Source organism: Pundamilia nyererei, unplaced genomic scaffold (assembly GCF_000239375.1).
Source record: "Pundamilia nyererei isolate P.nyererei 1_Seehausen unplaced genomic scaffold, PunNye1.0 scaffold00009, whole genome shotgun sequence".
NCBI lineage: Eukaryota > Metazoa > Chordata > Actinopteri > Cichliformes > Cichlidae > Pundamilia > Pundamilia nyererei.
Window position 1 is genome coordinate 5,866,979 of NW_005187410.1, and position 11,405 is coordinate 5,878,383.

The 11,405-nt window shown below is 37.9% G+C and overlaps 1 protein-coding gene across 2 annotated transcripts in view; it reads right to left on the minus strand.

Annotated features, from left to right (window-relative positions):
- Positions 1-11,405, minus strand: part of gpc6b (glypican 6b) — a 78,731-nt gene that overhangs the window by 66,473 nt on the left and 853 nt on the right. The gene's annotated exons all lie outside the window — the stretch shown is intronic.

Genomic DNA, 11,405 nt, shown 5'->3' on the forward strand with positions numbered 1-11,405 from the left:
CGTAAGCTCTATGTCTCTGATAAAGACCAATTTTATGTAGTGTTCAGATCAAAAGTCCAAAATGGTTCCCCTTACAATGACTAGTGATGCAGCAAATTATCATTTTAATACATTACTCTTCATACTGAAGATCTGTTTCAACTCACTTCAATCTTGTACCAAATATAGCTCACTAGCATCTCACACAATTAAACTTTGCCTGCAAATATTTAGTTGTTTTTTTTTTCCTTGTACAAACATATACAATGACATTGTTTACTTCCTTTATCATTTATCTAAGAAGGGCACAGGCAAGAGAAGATATAAAGAAGATGCAATTATCACACAATTACACTTTGACATGGCTTTAAGCAAAAAGAGAACGTGCTTTTAGAAAAGTTAGACATCACAAACTGAAATGCCGCAATTCAACGCATGACTCATGTTGTTTTAAAGTGTCTAAGTTCCTGTTACACAAGCAAAGGTAGGCCAACTCTCTGAAGTATTCCTCAGTGTACCTGGCCAAAGAGACCCAGAGCATATGTGCTCTGCCATCTGCTGTGTCCCATGGTTCCCCCTGACAAACTTTTAATGGATTCACACTCAAAGACACGCTCAGCCCTAATGAGATCAGGAATGCTTGTGTCACTGCAACTTCTTCTTCTTTGTCAAATCAAAACATCCAGCAGGAATTAAGAGTTAAAACAAGTTTGAATTTCTGGCAAGTTATCTTTAAATGTTTAGTTCTTTTAAAACAATTGTTGCTAATATAAAATCCTATCTGATATTTGCTATTCCCCCATGTTAAGCAAGTTTTCATTAAAAAAAAAAAAAAAAGAGTTAATATACTTCGTTATTGCAGATACAGGACACAGTAGCTAATCTGGCTCACAGTCCATCATAATTCACAGGTTAGTTTAATGACTGAAATACAGAGAGAAGCAATAGATATTCTTGTCATTTGTTGGATGTTTTGCAAAGTGTGAATTAAAATCCACTGAGAAGTTAAGGAGGCTTATATATCCACAGCAAATTAATCTTGTTCATCAATGAAACTGCTTGAGTTCACGAGTATATGATCAGTAGCAGCCAGCCATTAGACAAATGAAATTCTGTATGTCACACCATTGACCAGATGATAGCATAATAATGAAACGAAGTCCATATTTCAGATGTGGGACCAACAGTGGTGACGATCATAACCAATAACATAATGATCATTTCCATCTAACAGAATGCAAGTGATATGCAGCATATGTGGCAGAGCTAAATCCGTCATTTGGTATTTAACAAAGTTTTTCATCATTTTGTGCAAAATTTATCAACACTGAGAATCCTATGTTAACAACTTTGCCAAACAATTAAAATTAAATATTGTTTAATACACCAGAAATTAAATTTTGTAAAACTGCCAATTGTGGCCATGAGTTTATGTTAAAAAAACAAAACAGTTATGGTGAAGAAGCTTCTGGTGAACATTGCTTGCAAGATTTGCTGAAATCTGACCAATGCTCTGAGAGTAACGATTTTTATGAAAACAGAAAAAAGCATCAGTAAAACAACAAATATGACCTCGATCACCATTTGGGTAAAAACCCATTAGGTGATCATTGTGTGTAAGTTTGTTTAAATTCAGGCAAATACAACTCACCAGGGCATAAGACAAATGGAATAAAGCAAATTCTTTTCAATTTCATAAATTTCTGCTCCACTTACTGTGATCTGACATTTCCTTAGGTGGTTTAATCCAAGCAAAAATCTATCCAAGACTGGAAAAGCTGTCAACTATTCAATTCTGCACTAAAATATTGAAGACATTTAAAATCCAAAATCCCTCCTAATCTAAATAAACTGCTTCTTCACACCTCCGAGCCTAAGCAATTCTGTTTTATCTGAGGTATCTTTTTGCAAATTTAGACCAAAGATTTTGACTGCCCATGTGGTCATTTTTTATTATAATCATGTTAAGTGCAAAGTACAAACTCAATGCACAAGATGCTGCAAATTAATAACCCTGATTACTATGATGTCTCAGGAGGTATGAATCAACAATGAGTTAAAAAAAAAAAGAATAAAAAGAAAAAAGTAAGTGAGTGGGTGGATAACATATGAATACATGAATGTGATATGTTATCTTCTTGTCTCATGAGCATCATATATGGAAGAGATATGTTGTAAGGGGCTCATTAGATGTGATCCCAAACAAATCTAGTTAGCTCACTTGTTTCACCTTCTTATTAAAAGTAAATCAATAGGTTAGACTTAAAGGTTGCTGTAAATCACCATTCTAACAATGAAGCAGAAACCAAATGCCTCTTACACTCAAACTATGTATGTTAAGTGCCTTGGATGTCTGAAAGAATAGGACATTAGCTAAATGTCAGCAAATGTTAGCTGATGGCCTATGCTTCTAGACACCCAAGGCATGCATACTGGTAATTTCAATGTAATATGCATTCTGCTTCATCCCACTTTCTCTACAGCACACCGAAACAGGCCCCTTAACCAATGGGTAATCAGACTTTGACAAGACAAGATCATATCGTCAGGAACTATACAACAAGAGATATTCATTGAATATGAACATCATCATGGATCTTTAAATCGCTGTATTCCACACACCTTCACACTTTTAATAACGTCTCTAGAGGGTTTTGTGTACAGAATAGCCAAGTTTCTTGCTCAAGTTGGAACTTGCATCAATCAAAAATTGAATGAAATTATTCCTATCACATTTTGGGTCATGTCAGAAGTTATTATGAAAGGCATGTTCATGTTTTAAATAACTGGGGGATGCTGATACAGAGGGGTATATGTCCTTGGGTGAATGAGGACAGGTTCAAGAGGAAATGAATTCTCACTGACATAAAACAGTCTACAATAAAAGCAGCACAGTACAATGGTATGATGGTATTCTTCATCCTCAGGAGAGTCAGCGTGAAGGGAAAAAGGACAGGAATAAAGATGTTGGAGCGGTTTCATACTCCTAGCAAATGTGTCAGTATATATATATATATATTTTTGAATATGTCAAACTATTCCTCTGCAACATGCCATGTGCAAGGCTGCGTGCGTGATAAAACAGTCAAACGTTGACTCAAAGGTATAGCTTTTCATATTGAAATGTTTTTAAATGTACTATAAAAAATATTTTTCAGGAAAGAAATATAGGAGTGGAGAAAAAACAACCTGTTTCTTTAAAGGCTTTGGAAAACTTGTGAAGAGATGAGTTTTCATAACATAAAAAAAAACATTTTCTTAACATAAAACTCCTGCTCATCAGGTTTCTGGGAAGATTGGAGATGACTACAGTTTCAGATTAACAATTGAACTGTTGCCTACTAAAGGTTTTTTCAGTAAATTTTAGTGAATGAAGCAAAAGTGCCTCCAGCTTTTTAGACATGAGAATTTCTCAAATATAATTCAAAACTGTACCGACTTTTCAGTGGGGAATGTAGTGTGCATTTTTTAACCACTTTATGAAATTTTACAAAATAATAATAATTTTAAAAAACAAAAAAAACCACAAGCATTAATAAGGAAATTCGATACAAGTAAATCATGACAAGGACTAGACTCATCTTTACAAAAATCTTTGACAAGAATACATATATACATATGCAATAAAAAAATATGTTTGACCTTGAGGGTAATAGCTGGGGGATATTTATGTACCATATACCCTTCAGCAAAGTACACCAATATCATTACAGTTAAAATTAATGTATGGATTTCCCTAATACGGCACATTTAGGAATGACAAGTGCAGAAATAATCAGCATATGTAGCACTATGTCTAGCTTTGACATTTATTGAGGAGTGCATAATAAAAAGCCTAGTGGAGGAATCCAGTGTGGATATTCGATCTATGCATGCCTAGAAGCCCCTGAGAATGAGAAGTGAGGAGGCAAGCCTCTCTCGTCTGCATCAGTTTGCTAAGTGGAGCATGGCACACAAACACACTACAGGTAGCAGCTGGTGGCTGTTTAGAGACCCTCAAGGCCCTGAGACCTGCACTGATCGTTACCTTTCACTCAGTTTACAGTTTAGAATACAGGCACCGGTCATTATACCTTGCTACAGTGTAAGTGTCCTCAAGCCAGTGGCCTTGTTGCCTGAGAGGGAAAGGATACAGCTCTGCTGCACAAGTACATAGCTTCCATTGGTGGCTTGCTACACACCACACTGAACTATCCTCAAGAGCAGTGTAAAGGCAAGTATAGACTCCAGTTACGCATCATGTCTAGTCAGACGCTGTCAACAAGACAGAAGTTGCTAAAGATAGATCCAACAGCAGCAACAAGGCATTCGAGTTAGCTTTGTTTCATGATGGCTAAGTTTTGACAGTTAGATGTGATGTTGGGAAAAAGTACTGGGTATACGCCGCAGTCCAACGCCAGAATTTTGATACTAATGTCAGTGAAAAACACACTGATCCAGAGGATTGTTTTCAGAAAGTGATCTGTGAATGTCTTAAAAAAGAGACAATGAAATATTGTCAACTACAGGAAACAGTGTAAACAGATCTCCAAAATGGTAGCCTATAATGGTCAAAAAGAACAAAACAGCATGAGTGACAAGCGAAAATGTGTTTATGTCAGTTTCTTAAAACAGAAATGAAAAGGCTCTTTCATTGTGGCTCCAGGTTAGAATTTAATTGGACAGTTGTTGACAGGAACTAATAGATCAAAATAACATCCATTCATTTCTTGCAGGAGAACTCATTTGTCCACATTTCAAATGATTCTGAAACCATTAAACGATGATTGCAATGCCATTTCACGAGAATCTGTGTATTATTTTTCACATATTTATTGTAAATAAGTTTAGAAAATGTTAATTCCCCAAGGCAGCAGCATATTCCTTTAGTAATGTATAGCTGTGTGTCAGCAATATAAACCAGGCATGCCAGCCTTACAGCATTTGGACAAGCTTCAATAACCCAGTACATTTTACTAAAACTAAATTTTTGCAACAAAAAAAAAATAGGGATAGGTTAATTGGATAATCCAAATTGCCACTAGGTATGAATGTGCGAGTGAATGTGAGTATGAATGGTTGTCTGTCCTTGTGTGTTAGCCCTGCGACAGACTGGCGACCTGTCCAGGGTGTACCCCGCCTAGAAGCTCGCCCTATGACAGCTGGGATTGGCTCCAGCGCCCCCCGTGACCCTGAAAAGGATAAGCGGTAGCGAATGGATGGATGGATGGAAAAAAAAAACAAAAAAACAAATGGAGAAAAAATGAACAGGTTTCTGCTACATAGTAATAAAAAGTGACTTGTACCTGGAAATATCTCAATAATTTACTTATTCACATAATATGGACTGTGAATTAGTCAAACAAACAGCATTGTTAATATCTGCCACCTGAACCCCGTTTGGTTTTTAAATGTGTAGGATGTATTAAAATTTCAACAACTGGAGTTATGAGCAGCAGAAAGTTGGACATAAACCCTGCTGGAGGCCACAAACAAAATAAACAGAAAGTTTGGGTCACAAACAGGATTAGGGTTTAGAAATATTATCCAAAGAGTACTTTTGGTGTTAAAAAAAATATCAGTAACCCTGAAGACATCAGTTCCCCTCCTTCCTGAAGAAACACAAACACATCAAAATTCATCAAAATCTGAGAGGAGTGCATTGTTGCATAAACTGTAGGTTCCAGACAGGCAGAATAAAATAACTTGGTCTTGGACTGCTGGTCAGATACAATAAACTCAGTGCATGGCTTTATGAGGGTGATTGTGCAAGCAGCCCTCTTGAATAGTGCATATGAAGAAAAAAAATGGCTTGCACACAACTAAATAAATATTGTGTATATCAAACGATGATGGTGCTAAAACAAAGACTATATGCATGAAAACAAAACTGTTCAATAAAACATGCAGTACCAATTTAAATCCAAATAGTTCCATTTAAATAAGCAATACACAAATAGATAAACCACGCAAGCACAAACAAACAATCCTTATCAATTTTACAAGACATAAGCTACAAGAATACTCATCAAAAGCATATACAGAAATGTGCTATAAATACTCACAAGGCAAGCAAACAGAGAAACATGTGACAAGAAGCACAGACACCAAAGATTTTTTTTTTCAATGGGACACCTGGTTGGGACTTGCTTGTGCACATGCAAGAAACAAGTCTTTCTGCCAGAAGTTCTTTCTCGTATCCGACTGAAATGATTTATGAAATGTAGGCAAACCTGTGAAAGGATCTATTTAACTAATAAAATATTATTGCCCTAAATTCAACTAAGTTAACTCTTGGAGAACAAAAATCAGTCCATCAAGTTTCTTAGTATAAATGCATTGGGGGATGCATCAGGAAGGACATCCAGTGTAAAAATCTACGAAATCAAATATGCAGAGCTGCCCAGTGTGGCAACCCCTTGTGAATAAGGGAGCAGCTGAAAGTAGCTTCTTAATGGCTTATCCAAATTAATGTTGTGGAGGGGCTGAAACTTATCCCAGCTGTCATGGGACAAGCGACAGTATGCAACCTGGACAGCACACAAGTCTAGTCCATGACAGTAAACTAAAACAACCAAGTTTAAATGGTAAATGGTCTGTATTTGCATAGTGCTTTACTAGTCCCTAAGGACACCAAACCGCTTTACACATCCAGTCATCCACACATTCACACACTGGTGATGGTAAGCTACATTGTAGCCACAGCCACCCTGGGGCGCACTGACAGAGGCGAGGCTGCCGGACACTGGCGCCACCGGGCCCTCTGACCACCACCAGTAGGCAACGGGTGAAGTGTCTTGCCCAAGGACACAATGACCAAGACTGTCCAAGCCGGGGCTCAAACCGGCAACCTTCCGATTACAAGGCGAACTCCCAACTCTTGAGCCACGATCGCCAAAATCGATAGGTCGGTGCTGATTTATGAGTGATCATTCCAGGTTAGGTTGGGGCCTCATCATGGAGAGACTCCACCTGTCAGTTAGCTTGGAAACAACTTAATGTGTCTCTGGAAGAGCTGAAGGAAGTGGCTGAAAGTTCTAGGTGACTCTGTTTAGGCTACTGCTCTCACAGTCTGGACCCAAATAAGCAACAGAAATGGATGGATGGATGGATGGATGGATGGATGGATGGATGGATGGATGGATGGATGGATGGATGGATGGATGGGGACACAAACCCTTTTAAATAAAAGTCCTTTTTTTGACCCGTGCATCCACAGCAACCTCAGCCTCATAACTGGTACGGTCATCTGACATTTCTGAGTATTTCTCCTAGAAATGTTTTCCGGCAGAAAATGTTGAAGTAATGTTTTGCGCTACTTGCTGTTGTTCAGTGCTTTATAAATTTTGAAGTTGCTGTGGAAAATAAGCAGAAACATTTTTAGTCTACTGCAACATTGCTCATCACTTTTTTTTGTCTCCACATTTACATTTACAGCACATTTGTGTAACCGATTAAGTTGCACTTGGAGTATGTTTTGTCTGTTTTAAGTGTTAAGCTTATAAAGTATTAAAACTTATGTATAAGGCTAACACTTAAAAACAACAACAACTGTGTGTTAATCCACTTCAGGGACAGGAGTTTGTACTTTTGTGCATTCTGCATAAAAAACTTTTAGAAATTTCCATTTCTTAAATTTATTTTGATGTACTTTGATTCTGGTGGTGTTATGCTTTTAGCGCTGCAACCCTAAAAGATTTGCAGGACACAGTTTCTTGCAGCTCTCACAGGAAACACCCGCAGAGAGAGCCCATCATGAGGCCATTTTGGCATCCATAAGTATGATTGATGACATAGGGATGCAGACAGCGAGAATTCCCCTCTGCCATGAGAAAAATGATGATTGTTTGGATTTTTTTATTTTTTTATTTCCCTGTTAGTGCCCCCCTCTGCTTCTCAGTGGGACACATTTACATTACGTTAGCAACATATACACTCAAAGCCTGGGGCTACCAAATACAAACAAAACAACTCCCGTGGATCTCAAAAGTCCATTTATCCACAATTTTTATCACAAATACTTCGATGTTTGTAGAGTAAAATGTAAAAAAGGTAAAACATGCCATCGGAAGCCATTATCCCTTTCAGGACCTCACCCCCAAATCTATTTCAACATGTGTGACTGGCAGGAAGGTCGCAATAATTTCACAATACATCACAGCAACAGTGGAGTGTGCTGCAGGGGCTAACAAAGTCACCTGGCCATTCCCTTTGCAGGCACTGCCATTTAGCCCTTTTTAATCCCCTCCATCCCATTACATGACAGTAGAAGACCTGTGCACATTACATGCTTCAGTAGAGATCATTTGCCTCGCGCAGGCAGCCAAAGATCACATAAAATATTACCACCCGTTATTTCTGTCCCACCTCCATCTCCTGACTGGCAGTAAACAGAGCTGGACGTCAAATGATAGCATAGTATATGACATCCTAAGAAGTTCCATTGAATCCCGCAGTCTGCCATATGACTCACTCTCCACGTCTCAGACATCGGGTAATCGACTGAGTGGAAACGGAGACAGCAGATAAGACTGAGTGCAGGTCTTAACTTTAACAAGCAATAAAAAAGTGGATTTTAGAGGCAAAATATAATTAATTTTCTTACAATTAAATTAAACAGATATAATTAAAGTCTTCTGAGAGGGTGATTCATATTTTAAGATGTGCAAACACTCCAAAGACTTTGCAATTCATAAGTTCATTCCTATTTTAAATATCTTCACAGTATACGAGCTTCCAGCCCGGTCTGGTCAGCAGAAAGAATCATCAGTTAAGTCTTGTGGAATTACTGTACTCGCTGAGCCTTCAGGCTTTGGATCATAACAACATTTTTGTCAATAACACCATCTCCAGTGCTGTCATTCCCCCTGACCTGGTTCCTCTATTGAGCCCAAACACAAACACACACATACGAAAACACACACACAGAAAATCTGGGGTACTAAGCTTTTCATTTCAACTCCAGGAGAAGACGTGGTAGTTATTTCAACATTTTAAGTAGTGCAGAAATACTCTCACAATAGCACCCTGATGTTTCACGGTTATTATTTTCACTCTATTAAAATTGCAGTGGTTGCAGTGAATTACTCATATTGGCCAATCTTATAGAAAAAGTTTGGGTAATATAAAAAAGTAATAGATATATATTTCAATAGTATTCTAATTTGATTCATTTAAATATAAGTACAATCTAATTTAATAAAAACACAACTTTACAAATACAGAGTTTCCCAAATATGTTTTCCAGTCTCTAACGGCATCACATCAAAAGCAGCAAAACCACACACACATCCATCTGTCACAGACTTCAAGAAATCAAACCGCCAAGTGAGACCATTCAACAAAAAATGCACAGCATGCAGCAGCAGTGAAAGCACCATTTGTGGAGGTGGACCAGTAATAAGTTTGAGATTTCCCCTAAATCGTCAGTGATTTTAATAGAGTGTGATGGCAGTTGTGAGACTGGCACAAACAGCAAAACAGGAAGCTTTTGAAGCTCTAAAGTAACTTAAAATTTTTTGTAACTTTAATGATCAAGTCGTCCGTCCTAAACAGCTCTTCAAGTCATCACGAACTGCACAAAAACAGTATTTAAGTTCGCATTAATCTGTGAATTGGTGTTAATGTCATTTGCAATCTGTCTGTAAACACCACAAATCATAAAATGTGAACAGTAACGTGCCCTTGGCACACTCATTGACTACACCACTACCTCTACATCATGTGTGTAATATAAATGAATGACATTTCAGTGAAAAAACTAAATAACTAAAAAGGGGCCGAAGCTAAAAGCAGATAATGCTGCATTATTAACAACATCTGCCAAGTGAATTTCATAAAAATATATCCATCCATCCATTTTCTTAACCCCAGGGAAGCTGGGATCTATCCCAGCTGTCATTAGAGCTAAAGGAAGGGTACACCCTGGACAGATCGGTAGTCTGTCGTGAGGCTGACACGCAGGGAGACAGAAAACCATTAACGCTCATATTCATGGAGTGCGAGAGGAAGCCGGAGTTCCCGGAGACAGCCCATACATAGGCAGGGAGAACGTGCAACCTTCCCAAAGTAGCTTAGTAAAGTAAAGTAAAGCTTGTGGATTCAAACACAGTACACCCTAGATGTGAGGCAACAGTGCACAGCCCCACCACTGTCTATAATGTTAAAAAAAATACACATATTTTAATAAGCTATATTACTCAATTATAGTCCAAATGATGTCATTTATCCCCAAATCAGCTATTAAACCAAAGGCTCTATTTTCAGGAGATTAAGTAAAATAGTGCAAACAAGTCGTGTGCCAGCCACGAGATTAAATTTTAAATCAGTTCAGACTAATATAAACTTACATAGCGAAAAAGAAAGCTCTCTGAATTTACTACATTTCTGCTAAGAAGCAACTTGAATGTTTTTTCATTTATTTATTTATTGATAGGACAATGTTACGATTTTAATCAACTTTTAATCAAAAGGAATTTGCAAATTTATTTTAGGCAAGATCTGGCTTGGCTTGAAAGTTGTTTGCATGAGTAAGAGGCAATGAGCTTTGAGCCCAGAGGACATGTCTATCACTGTGCGAATTTGCTGAGTTGTTGATAAAGCGTTTCTCCCGAAGACATGTAAGGTTGTGACTCATTCAAAGAGAAGATCAAAAGACTTTTATTCAGGGTGACATAATTCAGGAAAGAGACAGATTGGATTTTTTCCACTCATTCCAGAGATTAGTTGTGATGTCAGAGACACAGATCCAACGGATTTAATCAGTTAGTTATTCAACCCGTCTCTGAACAGGTGTGCCTGTTATCAAATATGCAGCCTTTTACTTGTGCCAGATTCCCTGATTTATAGAAAGAATAATTGATTGGCCTTGAAGCATAACAATGACGACCTGGAGAGACAATTCAATGAAAGAGGCGGAAAGGGGAGACTGCCTCTCATCCATACTCCTGTTCTGATGACATAATGATATTTATATCCAAACTATGCCTGAAAAACAGACCGATTTAATTTAAGTATCGCTGTGGTGAAACACTGACGCTGTAACCTTAAGTCATTTTTCAAATCATGTGTGTAATCAAGGCCAGAGAACGCCAAGAAAGATTTCAACAAAACATCATAAAATCTGGTTTTACATGCCAGTAGGGATGCATCGGGCCTGCCTTATTTCACACAAGGTATATTTAAGATAATTACTTATTAGGCTTGTGGCAGAAACCATGCAATGCCAAATGAAGTGAGCAACGGTTGTGGTCTACTGCTTGAGCATTGCATGAGCTTCATTTTATCTAATCACCCAATTTTCACAGGACAGGAGTTAATCTGTACAGCTGTCCACTCACTGGGCTCCCTTACTTGGTTTTCACCGTCAGAAACCTCTACTGAAGACATGCAGACACATTTCACACTCGGCATTGATAGGGCAGGATAGCCGGTATGATATATATATA